Source organism: Rousettus aegyptiacus, unplaced genomic scaffold (assembly GCF_014176215.1).
Source record: "Rousettus aegyptiacus isolate mRouAeg1 unplaced genomic scaffold, mRouAeg1.p scaffold_m13_p_7, whole genome shotgun sequence".
Taxonomy (NCBI): Eukaryota; Metazoa; Chordata; class Mammalia; order Chiroptera; family Pteropodidae; genus Rousettus; species Rousettus aegyptiacus.
In genome coordinates, this window is record NW_023416310.1 from 83921028 (window position 1) to 83934294 (window position 13267).

General features: G+C 40.9%; 1 protein-coding gene across 11 annotated transcripts in view; it reads left to right on the forward strand.

Moving 5' to 3' along the window:
* Nucleotides 1-13267, forward strand: part of EBF1 (EBF transcription factor 1) — a 369063-nt gene that overhangs the window by 93082 nt on the left and 262714 nt on the right. The window lies entirely within an intron of this gene.

Consider the following 13267-nt stretch of genomic DNA (forward strand, 5'->3'; position numbering starts at 1 on the left):
TTCTACAACATTGAAAATTCTTATTTACTGATATCGCAATCAACCTCATTAGAAGAAGGTAAGCTGCCAAGCTCATAGCGATAGATACAAGTTTCCAAAAATTCCAATTTCACTTGAAAGCTTGAATTTTATCATTGGCACTACATGACTATCAATTGTTTTCCTTGAAGTGACAGTCTCACTTTGCTCATTTTCGAGAGGATGTTTGCCAAGTATCCAAGTTTGAGTAATCATTATTTGTCAGTGTACTTGCAAGTTAAAATAGTGTTCTGCAAAAAAGGAACTAGTTTAGTCCATAATTCCAACAATTGCACAAGTACCTTACCTGGACATAACGGTTATGCTTCTGCATGCAGCAGAAAGTTTCATTTGCATATCTCATTTCATCTCACAGAATATTAAGAAGTCATATGAAGGGTCAAGATTTAATAAAATGAAAATTTATAAAATTTAATAAAATAATTTTTACTATTTCATCAAGAGCTTTCGTAAGTGAAATGGTTTTTATCTTGCATGCGTGTGTGCCCATGTGTGTTGGGTTGTGCTTACTGTGAATTCATGTTGGTGAAGAATACCACTCATAAGTGTGGTTTGATGCCATTGCCTTATTCTGGATAAGGCATCATCATTGCTTTGTTCATCACTGCTTTTCTACCTTTCATACAAATGTCAGCATAGTAGCTTCATTAGGAAAATAGTTCTGACCTCATACATCTCCTAAAGGATACTCAGAGAACTTCAGTGTTCTGTGGGATAATATTTGAAGACTGCTGCTCTACCCGATCCTACCTGTCAAAAATGCTACTCATGTACGAACAACTTCCTATACCAAACAGCAGGAAAAGCAAACAGTAGGACAGCAAAGCAGTTGGAAAAGAGTTAGATGTTATTATTCTTATAATGAAATTTTTCATACACATATGTCTGTAATAGCAAATGAAATGTTGTTAGGTTTTTAAAACTTTCTTATTCAATCCTTCTGCTTCATTTCATATAAAGAAGAAAAAAGTCTCCTGTAGATCAGAGGATATCATACTTTTGAAGCCATCAATGACAGCTGACCTTAGTTTTCACTTTTACCATGTCAACGTTGAAACATACTGATTCTCTGTTTACAATCCTGAAGACTAGCTACTTGGAATTGATTTAAAATATTTGTGTATAGTTACAGCATTTTAAGAGGCAAAAAACCACCAATTTCTCATGAATTCTTGGAAAAATTTTTTTTCTGTAACTGAAAACATCTTACGTTCCCTCTTAGCCAAAAGACAGAAGGTTTAAAGACCAATCCTTTGACTAGAGTAAGAATTTTCCAAAATTTAAACTTAACATCTGATTTTGAAAGACTCTTAAAGAAGAGGCCTGACTTTGTTAAAGTGAAGAAAATTTTGAATTTTTATGGAAATTGATAATACTAATATTTTTGGAATTTCTTTTTTTCTTTGTTTCTTTGTTTCTTCTTTCTTTTATTTCTTTTCTTTTCCTTCCTTCCTTCCTTCCTTCCTTCCTTCCTTCCTTCCTTCCTTCCTTCCTTCCTTCCTTCCTTTCTTCCTTTCTTCCTTTCTTCCTTTCTTTCTTCTTTTTGAAATAACTATTGGCCTTATTTTCTATTCTGAAGAGTTATACAGACTCAGAAATTGTTGATGTCTCAGGCTGGAACATAGATAAATCTCAGAGTTGAGTCTCTGGGTAGGAGCTGTCAATATGGGTCTTTCATTCTGTTTCTTTTTCTGTGAGATTTTTTTTTTTCTTTCAAAGAGAAAATGAAACAGAACAACTCTTGTGTGTGCTTGAGGTTCATTCCCTGCAATCTGAGAAGCGTGGTATTTGGGCTGAGCCTTTGAAGCTTCCATGACAGAGAAATGGTTAGGATGTAGGCACTAAATTTTTCAGCTTGTGGATATTTTTCAGGAGTAGGTGAAAAGCATGCATAATATACTTTGCTCTCTGGCATGATTTGGGAATCGAAAGCCTGTCTGATCAAGTCAGCAATGTTTCCTCGAACATGGTGAGCTACCAGAGGATGTACCAGCATTGGCCTGTAAGGTCACTTAGGAGACACACCAGCATTTTCCATTTAATCATTACATACCTACTTTTATGGTTGTCTTCATTTGCTGGTTTTCTGTATATAACTTCTTTTGAAAATAATTTCACTTCAATAAAATAGTGGATCAGTTTAATGTGAAATTAAGTAAATGATAAGGGAGAGAGGTAGATTGGCAAAGTGATATACAATGGATTGAAGTCTGAGGAAACTGAAATAGTTCAGATGTGTTTAGCACATTTATTTACTTATTCAATGTGACATGTGATGGGGCCGACCCCCCTGCACCACTAAGCTCTTGAGTGGAATTTCGACAAGTCCAAGAATTCCGAAATCAAACCTGGCCTTCCAGGTTGTTATGAAGGAATATTATTCATCAGGAGAAGAGGTATGAGAAGCGATATAACATAGTTCACTTAAAGTTTGTCTCATACCTTTGACATATGTAGACATGTGGTATGTGAGTCTCCTTATGTTAGGGATGGGCCTGAGTATCAGGATAGTTTATATTTGTTGTTTTCAAACTAGAAATGATTTCTATGGGGTTACTTAAGCAGACTTTTATTAAATTTGCAGGGGTTTTTTGAAAAATTAAATGAAAAATTGCCTCAATTCCCATTATTTCCCCATGTCTTTGGCCTCCTCATTACCTCATAAATTCACACCCAGAATTGAATTAATTAGTTAAGAATAAGCTTATATTTTGAAATTGCTTTTAGAAAGCAAATTTGGATCAAAGAAAACCCCACTTTTTGGGTAAAAGACAGAAATCATAATATTCCAAATCCAAAATCTAAATAATGATCCTTGGGATTAACCTATAAAGTAAAAGTTAATTAACATATTTCATGAAATTATGAAAAATTATATAAAATCATCATTAATTTATCAAGAAAGTATATCAAGAAATGATACTCTTACAAGTTAAGAAGTCCCGAGTATCTTTCTCGATTTGATTAACAAATACTAAGTGCTTCCAGAAAAATTCCTTTCCTGATAAAAAGATCCAAGAAATCAGCATGATCACCAGATTTATTCAATAAAAGAAAGGGCGTAGGAAAGAGTATGTTCCAGATAAGTCCTGTGTCATACTCCTGAAAGCCATGAGGTCACCAGTAAATTAGAGTTGGATTTGGGGCTTAAAATCTGTTTGAGCTGAATGAGGGAGGCCAGGCCGCCAGAGCGGGCTCGGACCCTCGGGAGGCTGAACCCTCTTTGTGGCAACACTTGACCCGTCATTGCATCCCAGGAATCCCGTAGGTTTGAGCTAATACATTTTGGGAGCCTCTGTGCATCATGCAACAAAATTGCATTGCGTGTCTCTGACTAAAGATGAGATCATTTTTCTTAGCTCATGGTTTCAGGCTCAGACCACCCTACCCATAGGTGGAGTAATACAGAATGTATGTGCACAGGGATCCGAAGCGGGAGAGAACTGAGATTTTATCATTCAGCTACCCTGTACCAGGCCGGGTATGGGGTTCTTTCTTTAAGTGTCCAATTAACCCTCACAATAGCCCTGCAAGAAGATTGGAGAGGTTGAAAAATATATCCGAGCTCACAAAACTTTGCCAACGGCAGATCCCGGAGCCATACTTCTGTCCATATGATGCCTGTTATAGGCTCTTTCCTTGGCATCATGCTGAGGGGAGATGAACGCTTTGTTTGCCCTGGGAGATCATTTAGCCTCCTAGATTCACAGGGCTCAGAGGGACTTGGCGAGTCTACACTCACAAAAGTCTTCTCTTGCTTGCATGTCCATTGCCACATTCTCAGGAGAGCTAAACCAAATACATCTGGAGTCTTCCCCATTGTTGCCCTGCTCCTCTGCCTAACATGTTTCCCTTCAGTGACTATTCCACAGTGAGTCTCAGTCTTTTGCTAAAGAAAGGAAGATGCCATTAATACCTGGGTTCATATTATTTTATGTCTGTATGTACAAATCCAAGGACAATAGGATGTTGGGGAAATCTGGTCTCCAGGGAAGGCCCTGGCTTACCCTTTCTCCAATTTCATACCCCTTGGTTCCATGTCCCAAGTTTCCTCATCAAGGAAAAGTGGATCTCTAAGACAGAAGCTGATTTTTCTTCAAAGCTTGGCCAGGATACAAGGGGATGGCTTGGACAATGCTGAAGGATAACCAACCAGAAGGCCCTCGCTTCTATTAATCAGTGGCTATTCATTTACCAGAGGACTCTCTCTGCTCTGAGCTTGTTGCTGGATGCAAGAAGTGTGCTTGTTATGAAACTGTCACATTTCTGAAATGTTAAGTCTAGAATTAATTTTCAAAAATCAAAATAAATAAGAACTTGTTTTCTTGTTATGGGTTTTTACATGAAGAGAACAGTCAACTCAAAAATTTCTATACTGTTAGTTTGAATGTTCAAAAATCAAAATGAGTTAGGAACTTACCATTTAGCACTGTCAAGAGTAACGAATTCTTACCTAATGAAAAAAGTCATTCATGAATTTTCTGCTTTAATAGTTTGAGCAAAATGGTGTGGTTTTTTTTTTTTTTTACCTACTGAGTCTCTTAATATAATGGTATATTTGGGATCTTGAGCTAGCAATGAATTTCTGATGAAATAACCATTCAAATGATGAAATGTAAAACAGTAATGCAAGATCAGTCATTCTCGTTATGAGGCATTAGGCTAATAGGATGTAAATGTTAAAGTCAGACAAAACTTTAGACACAGAGTTTTAAGAAATATGACACTTCTCTCGAAAGAAGTACAAGAGATTTTTCCAGAGATGTCATTAGCAGAGTAGACTCTGATGTCAGGGATTGCTGCCCACAGGTTGTGTTACTCTTTATAGAGCCTGCGGTTCCGTTAGCATAGCCCTCTGTTGCAAGGTACGTTCAGATTTTTCATGGTGGACTTTGTAAGATGAAAGCTCCTTTGACTCTAAGGGCAAGAGTTTAAAGTGGTTAATAACACTGGCTTAGCTGTTGGATTTGGGTGAAGAATACACTACAGCAATAATCAAATGCTATTTGGAGTCTGATCGCTCATTGCGCCTATAGAACATTGGGTTGAGCTTTAGTCTACTCACATTGCTGGAGTTTCCCATTTATCTCTCCTTGGTGGAAATTAAAGAGGAATCAAACAGCCATTTAATTTGGTGGCCCTAAGAGTTGAGAGACGTAGCTTATGTTGTCCTCCCTCTGGAAGACAGCCACCTGCAGGATTGATAAACTCATTCCACGAAAGGTTTGAGTGGCTTTCCTGATGCCTGCTCTCTGTCCCTTCTTCCTGGGAAGTGTAAGAAGAGAACCCAAGAATGAGAAGAGAACCCAAATAACTCACCCTGTCTTCCCACATGCTATGATAACAAACTAGGGTCATTTCTCTCCAGTGCTAAAAGTAAAGGGAGATGTTCATAATCAGGTCTTTCATGTGCCTCCCCATTTTCCTGGGATGAACTACTTTCCTTAACTGGCCCTTTTCTCCCCAGTTGGACTGGAATTTGGGAGTTTCAGTCTGATTTGTTTAAGTCCTTAATCTGTTGGTTCTGGCCACAATCTGAATTTATTCCTTAGTTTTACTTTTGCTGGTTTGTGATTGTTGTTCTCAACTTAGGGTTGAAAGACTGGATAGAGTCAGAGAGAGAGAGAGAGTGGCAGTGGTAATTGCTTTGCACATCGCAAGGTACTTTCTCATTATTTCATTTTAAATTCAAAGCCATTCTTTGAGGCTCACAAGCTAAGCGTTATCAGTCCCATTTCATAGAGAAGAGAAGGCTCAGAATGGGTAAAGGACTTATCCAAGGTCATTCAGCTAGTTCGTATCTACTTCCAGGTATTAAACCCACTGCTTTCCCCACTAACCATCGTCCTTCCTATTATCAGTGTTATTTCTGTGAATAGAATTTTTACTCCTTTATTTCTCAGTTGAAAAATACTGAGACTTTAAGAAACTTTTTTTCCTTTTGACAATCCATTGATTTAGTAGCTGAGCTAGATACGAAGCCCAAACCTCTTTGTAGGGCATGCTCAATCCCTAACAAGTCTGAAGGAAACAGCAGGGCTTTTAATATACCCCTTAGTGAAGATAAATCCTATAAAATTACATTTCAGCAGCAAAATAGACAAGCACAGTAATTTTGGTGTAAAATGTGCAAAGTCTTATTTACGGAACATCTCATGATGCTGTTCCCAGATGTCTTTTTAAAGAAATTTTTAGTTACATGCAAAGGAACTGAAAACCAGGAATATAATTGGTAAGAAATGTAAATCTGTCCAAAAAAAAAAAACCCAAAAAACAATTACAACAACTTGATGAGATATATATTTTCTCAGCATCAGCATAAAAGAAAGAACATTCTGATCCAGAAATGGTATGTAAGTAAATAAACTTTAATTGGTTTGACAATGCCCCTTTTCCTGGCAGTGCCAAGAATCCTAGCATTATAATTACACAGTTCTGGGCAGACATGTGGTTTCCATTAAGAAAGACTGTGATTGACTGAGTTCACGAGGCATGTCAGAAAAAACACACCAATGTCTTTATAAGAAGGGAAGAGAAATAGATCTAAATGTATTTATAACTTCACAAGGTACACATTCACAAACAGTTTTGAAAGGGCATACATTTCTTTAATTCTGATGGGAAAAAAAATCATTAAGGAAAGCCATTCGGGAGGGAGCACTTTGGCCTCTGCTTCTATATGAACTCAACAGAGTTACTTGCATTTAGGCAAAAGAGATGCCTTTTGCCCTTACAAAGATTTATTTAAGGGTTCTGTAAGGAAAATGTTTAGAAATGGCTTTATCAATAACAAAGATTTTTGAGATCCATTCTCTCTTAGCCCCGCATGGTGAGCCAGGCAGGGTTGACGCTCTCCCGCAACTCTACCCCCACCCCAACTTTTTAAAAGAGGAAACTGAGATTTAGGAAGTTAGTAAGTTGCCCAAGGTCTCAGAGCTAGTAAATGCTTTTAATTTAAAAAGTGTTGCAAAAACATTGGAGGGGGTGGACTGGGTAGGTGGAGAGGGGCAGTTAAGCCCTTGCATTGTACAAATGCCAAAAACTCCACAGGTAACACAGATAAAACTTAAACAGTTTAAATTTTATATGCAGAAGGATAAAACTAGCTAGGTTGGAAAAGGGTGAATTTCCTCCAAGGACATTTTAAACCAAAACCTAATGACTTGCCTTAATCACCCAAAGTGACTAAAATATTGAGTAGTTTATTTTCTGCTTTTGCATAAATACTTTTAAGATGACAAACATTTTCAGGCCTGCCAAATACTGTCATAATTTGGCAATGTTAACTTCTCAGTCTTAATATATTTTTTTTGACAACAGAACAATTGTGTGTGTGTACTTTTTCTTTTTCTTGAAAAACATTTTGTCAAGAAGTAGTGGTAAAACATGTGGTAGTGTTTTTGAAAAGACTGTCTCTGAAAAGGCATCTCTTACATAAAATATGAGATTTTTCAACTTAAAAAGTAAATGAGTGACTTATTCAATGGAATGTCTCAAACTGTTTTTATAAGTAGCAATTCAAATATTTTTAAGCAGCCATCTGGTATGCTAGAGTGGATATGCAAAATATTATAGTTTGAAATTAATGAAACAATGCCTATGATGTCAGCAATAATAAAAATAACAATGAATAATAGCCACTACATATCGAGTACTTACTATGTGCCAGGCACTGTGCTCTGTGGTAAATATTTATTTAATGCCATCATCAGTTCTAGGAGATTATTAACCCTATTTTACAGATGGAGAAACTAAGGCTCAGCAGTAAATTGCTCAAACTACAACAGATGTTAAATAGCAGAACTGAGACTTATCAGTCCCCTCTCTGCCCTGCTCAGCCCCCAACATTGCTATTCTGCTGCTCTTTCTCTAGAGACTGGACAGTGAGGCATTCGCTGGGTCCTATGCCTGAGGCTCCACTTCGGCATCCGTTTATGGAGTTCTTGTACATTTCATTGGCGCTCGTTATCACTTGGCTCATCAGTGCTTAAGGAACACGGAAAGTGATGGGTTTCCTTGAGATTACCCCGTATCTAGAGTGAGATTATCCCTGACATAGCAGCCAGGGAAATACAGAGCCTTGAAGGACCACGCTATAGAAACAGAGTAATTCTCTTTTTAGCTTGTGTTTTTATACTCTTTACAAAAAAAAAGTGAAAATACATTCGCGTCTGCCCATCCTAACAGTAATTCCTATTAGGTTTTTAATTCCACATTCCCGTGGGTAGTGACAGGCAAAGAGACCAAGGCGCAGGGAGGGTACGTTGAGTTAAGTCACTCAACTATATTTTACTTAATTTAGGACAGAAACTGCACGTTTGGGCTTGGAGCCCAGTTCTGTATGGAATCACATTGCCTCTCAAAGCCAAGCTCGGGGTTTATTTTCCGGGATTGAACGGGTGACATTTCAGCGAGAGCCAGTCTTCAGATGACTGTTCTTTGGTTTCACCACCGTAGTGCAGGCCCGCTTTACCCCAGTAGCCTTCTAACTTGCCTCCCAGTTTAAAGAATTTCCTCTTCTGATCTGTTCCTCCAACTGCAGCCGGGGAAGCCTTCTTTACACTGCCCTTCTGCTGATCCCTCTCTCCAACGAAGAGACTTCAGCTCGTGGTCACAGAGCCAAGACAGCTGCGTGCTGTCTCCAGGCCTCCCGAGCCTGGTTTACCTGGGGTGTCCCCACAATACACTGCTCACCAGCAAAAGGACATTCTTGTGGCATCTAATGTTTTCCTGATTATGTACTTTACACTGTTCAGCCTGCACTTTGACTGCACCCCGCAGACCCCCGCCCCTGTATTTAGAATCATTCCCATCCTGTGCCAGGAGGTTCCTGTTCTGCTTCCTCCTCGAAGCCTCTGCATCCATCTGTGAATCGTCCCTTCCAATAGTTCCTCTGTGGTCTTGTTGTTTTTGTGGGGATTTCTTCTGTCACTCATCACTTTCCACATTGCTTTCTAGTTGCTTTTTCCATGTTTTAATCCCCCTGCTAAGACTGTAAGCTCCTTAAAGCCTCTGCCATCTAGAGCCTTGCATAGAAATAATGTGCCCATAGCACTTAGCATGGCAACCCAGGTAGGCAACAGGTGTTGTCTCGGATGAGGGAAGGAATGAGTTATAGCATGTCTTGGATGCTGTTATAATACATTAATATGTCTTGAGTGAATGAACACATGAATGAATGGCCGTGATAGGCACTTGACCTCTCACAGACCCTTTCAGCGTCTTGTGTAGAAGTTTTGAAGTAATTACTGCTGTCCTCTGTTCTTGGTGCTCACGGCCACTCTGCTGTCATGGCTGTGCGCTCGATTCGGAGCTATACGAAGGGAGAGGACTTAGTGAGAAGGACTGCACCCTGGCTCCAGGTTTCTGTCAGCCTCGATCCAGGGATGCCTGCATTTGGTTTTAATTGGTGGTGGATTACAGGGATCACCGTGACTAAGCACTTAGTCTGAGGGTTTCCAAGAGCCTCATGGCCATTTGTATCCATCATTTGACATGAAGAAGTTTGTGTCTGCTCTTCAGTCTGACAAGAAATTGCCCATCATTTGGCATGGGAACAGCAGTCTGCATTCAGGCCCAATTGTGCATTTTATTAACAATGAAGAAGCTCAGCTCTCTGCCCTGGGGATTGAAGAGGAGGCTTTGCAGTGAGCCCTCATTTCCCAATCTGTTCTTTTCTGTTTCTTACTGGAATGGGAGATGCAGACTGTAGCTGTCCAGCTACTGTGCTGTAGTGGAGGCTTGTGGCTCAGTTAGGTGTTGGGTGGGTGAGGGAGTTACGGGGTGTCGGGAAGCCAGGAAGCCATCATGTCATCTGGCGTGCCTCAGCAGCGTGCATCGCACTGCAGGATGTTTCAACAACGTTTCTCTGGGGTAGAGAAGAGGGCCTCGGCCCTTGGTGGGCAGGGCCAGTCATTTCCGGAGGGGTTTCTGTTGGAATTGTGTGGAAGCTGGTTCAACTGGAGATGCCAGCTGAAGAATCAGGCAAAGGCGGAAAATCTCTTTGAGGAATTATTTTCTCTTTCTCTCTGTGTCACTCCATTGGCTCTATTTTGTCCAACTCTAAACCAGAAGGAGAGAAATGGAGCAAACAAAATATTAAAAGTAGGACTCCCTCCGCTGCATCAGTAGGGGTAACCCTGACAGGCTATGCACTTCTTCTCCATATTTGTGTTATTATTGATACGCGCTGGGAGGCAGCCTCAGAAGAACAGCGGGGCCTATTTAACGCCTCCTGGAGTTGTATCAGCTGATATAACAGCAACCCTATCCACTCCATTGCTCACTTCTATGGCGGGGGGTCCTTTGGTTACAAGCTATAGAAATTGATTCTTGACAACTTACGCCAAAAGGAAGGGATTTGTTGGAGAGATAAATGGTAAGTTTAACAGAAGAAGAGTGGAATAATTAGGTGCTGGGAAGGTGAGGATGTAAAGTAGCCCTGGGGATCTGGGCCATAGGAAGTAATGGTCTCTCAGGATGCTGCCAGCCGAGGGCCTGAGTCTTATCATTTCCTCCTGTGTCCTACTCTTCTCGAGAGTCAATATCTTGGGAGCGAGCATTGGATTGGCATGACTTGGCTATCACTTCCCCGAAGATCAGTTCACGAACAATGGGCCAGGGACTGTTCACTGAAGGAAAAGTACGATTACAAAGAGACGGATTGGGCAGGAAAAATAACAGACATCCCCAGAATGGGCCAGGTCCACTGCAGGTGGGCTCACAGCTTCTTCCATCTTTCTGAGCAGAGGTATTCATCCACCCACCCATCTGTCCATCCATTCCACCTACTATGAGCACCTGCTATGAGCTAGATAATGTGCTAGATGCTAACAATACAGTACTTAATAGTTCAGTTGTCCAAGTTGTATAGTATTTATAATTTGCAGTATGTTAATTCTGGCTCATTTTTATTTCTTCGAAAGTGTTCGTATATCTTTTTCTCTTCTGGGCAGTCGTGTCACAGCTCCCATTAATTTTCTACATACTGAAGGACACATATAACGTTCCTACCTTTCCTGGTCTTCCCTACCTGCTTCCGTGAATGTCTGATCATAGGAGAAAGCTCAGGGTTACGGAGCTTCAGCCTAGCTGTGTGACTTGGGGAAGTCTTCGGTATCTCTCTGTGCCTTCTTCATTCTCTCATCTGTTATATGAGGTTATCCCTGCCCCACCTACCTCATCAGGTTCGTGGGAGGATCGCATGAAATAATGGATGTGAAAAGGCTTTGGAAAGTTAAAAGTGTTCTTAAAATCCGAGGGAGTGTTGGGTTCTGCGGCTTTATATGGTGGGGGCTGAGTGTGAGCAGCGACAACTCATAGCAAAGAAAATAAGAATAATAACGGTAGTAGCCCAGCTCTATCCAGTGTTTATTATCCTCCAGGCACTGCGCTAAGCCTCCTACCGGATATCTCATGCAGTGCCCGCCCACTCACCGATATGGGAAATGCTAACACTACTTCCTTTTTGCAGAAGAAATTGAGGCTCAGAAAAGTGAAGTCGTTTACTCAAAGGCACATAGTTGGTATATGAGAAACCTGGATTTTACTGAAAATCTGTCCCTTTTAGCTCAAGTAGACCAATAAATGCTGCCTGCCCCCTGATATTTCTCTAAATTTCTTAATTGTAAGATAGGAAGCCGATTGTTAATACAGAGCTAGAAATGTGGGTGAAGGGATCAGACAGCCTCAGCTTTAAGTGTGTCTAACACTCTGCAGCTGTGTGATCTAAGTGAGTTATTTAGTCTCTGGGTCTCAGATTCTTTTCGGTGACATGGTGGTGTTAACAGCACCTTATTCATAGGGGTGTTTAACAGAAGTACACATGAAGAGCTATAAAAATAGTAATAATAATCGTTATTAATTGGATGGTGAATGATTGAATTGCTAAGCTGGGATCCAGACAAGGGCCATATAAGTCTGGCAAATCCAATGACATGAGAGAGATTAAATTCTTAGGAATTTGCTCTCCCCTCCCCCAACCCCTCTTACCCTCCACCCCCAGCTTACAGAAGTCTCCATATCTGTGGCTCTCTGACTTAACTCAGCCCTCAGATGCATTTGGTTTGGTCTGAAGAATATATATATATATATTTTAATTCAAATTAGATGCCAAAAATTATAAAATCAGATTTTACATTCAAATCTGTGTATCTGTCTTTTCTTAAAGCAAAATAAAACAAAACAAGACAAAACAAAAGCTGGGAGAATGTATAACCACAGGCTCACCCGCCCGCCTGGCAATCCCCAGCTTTGCTGAGGATAGCTGCTCTCTCAATGTGGAGGCGCAACGCTCCCCATTGCTTCCGGTGGCATTTGAGTTTGAGCCCCTTGTCCAAGACCCACCCCCAGGAAAGCTGGGGGCCGAGATAGAAGTGATGCTTTTATAAAACAAAATTTTAGTCCTGAAACTGTACCTGTTCCTAATTTTACCCTGGACTTGTCATTAGTATCCACTCGCACCTGCCATGCCATGAAGTCGAAGGCCGGTCCGCCTGCTGCAGACCAAGGAGGGGGAGATGAAAGGGAAAACCAGAGGGGGGGAAGAGAGAGACGGGAAACGTGTCGTTTGTTAATTAAGCTGGGAAAGGAGACAGGGGCAGGGAGAGACAGTGCGGCTCGAGGCTCGGCATTTATCACGCCATTGCCCCCTGACCCAGGGGCCGCGCTGGTCGGAAGAGCCAGGCTGCTCGGAATGGCTCTGCTGATGTGCTGTTCCTGGGGTAAGTGGTTGTTGATGACGGGGCTTACTTAAGTGGCGTGTGGAGAACACCAGCCCTGGGGCTAATACTCCGGGTCCTGCGGGGTACACACCCGCTGGGAGCTTGGCGCCACTGTCCTACCTGCTGGGAGTTGAGCTTCGTGGCTTCGCTGGTATCTGACTCAAGGAATCGGACCATCTTCCTCATCTCCTTCTCCCAGACCCAAGACTAGGAGTTAGAAACCGGGGATGTCTCTCCGAGATTCCTGACTTTCACTCTGGTGCCTCCGTTTTAATGGCTTTATTACTGGTCAGAGAAATAGGAAAACAGCACATGGTTTTTGTAGATAATGGAAGGCGTATTTGGTTCTAGAACTTTGAGAGAAAGAGAGGGGGAAGGTTTGAAAAGAAAAAGGAGAAGCAGGGAGAAAACAGAATTTCTCATGTCTTATATATACCCTTTTTAACAGACTATTAGGATTCACAAGATTTTAAAGATTGTTTCTCCTAGTGGTTCTTCATCCTGGC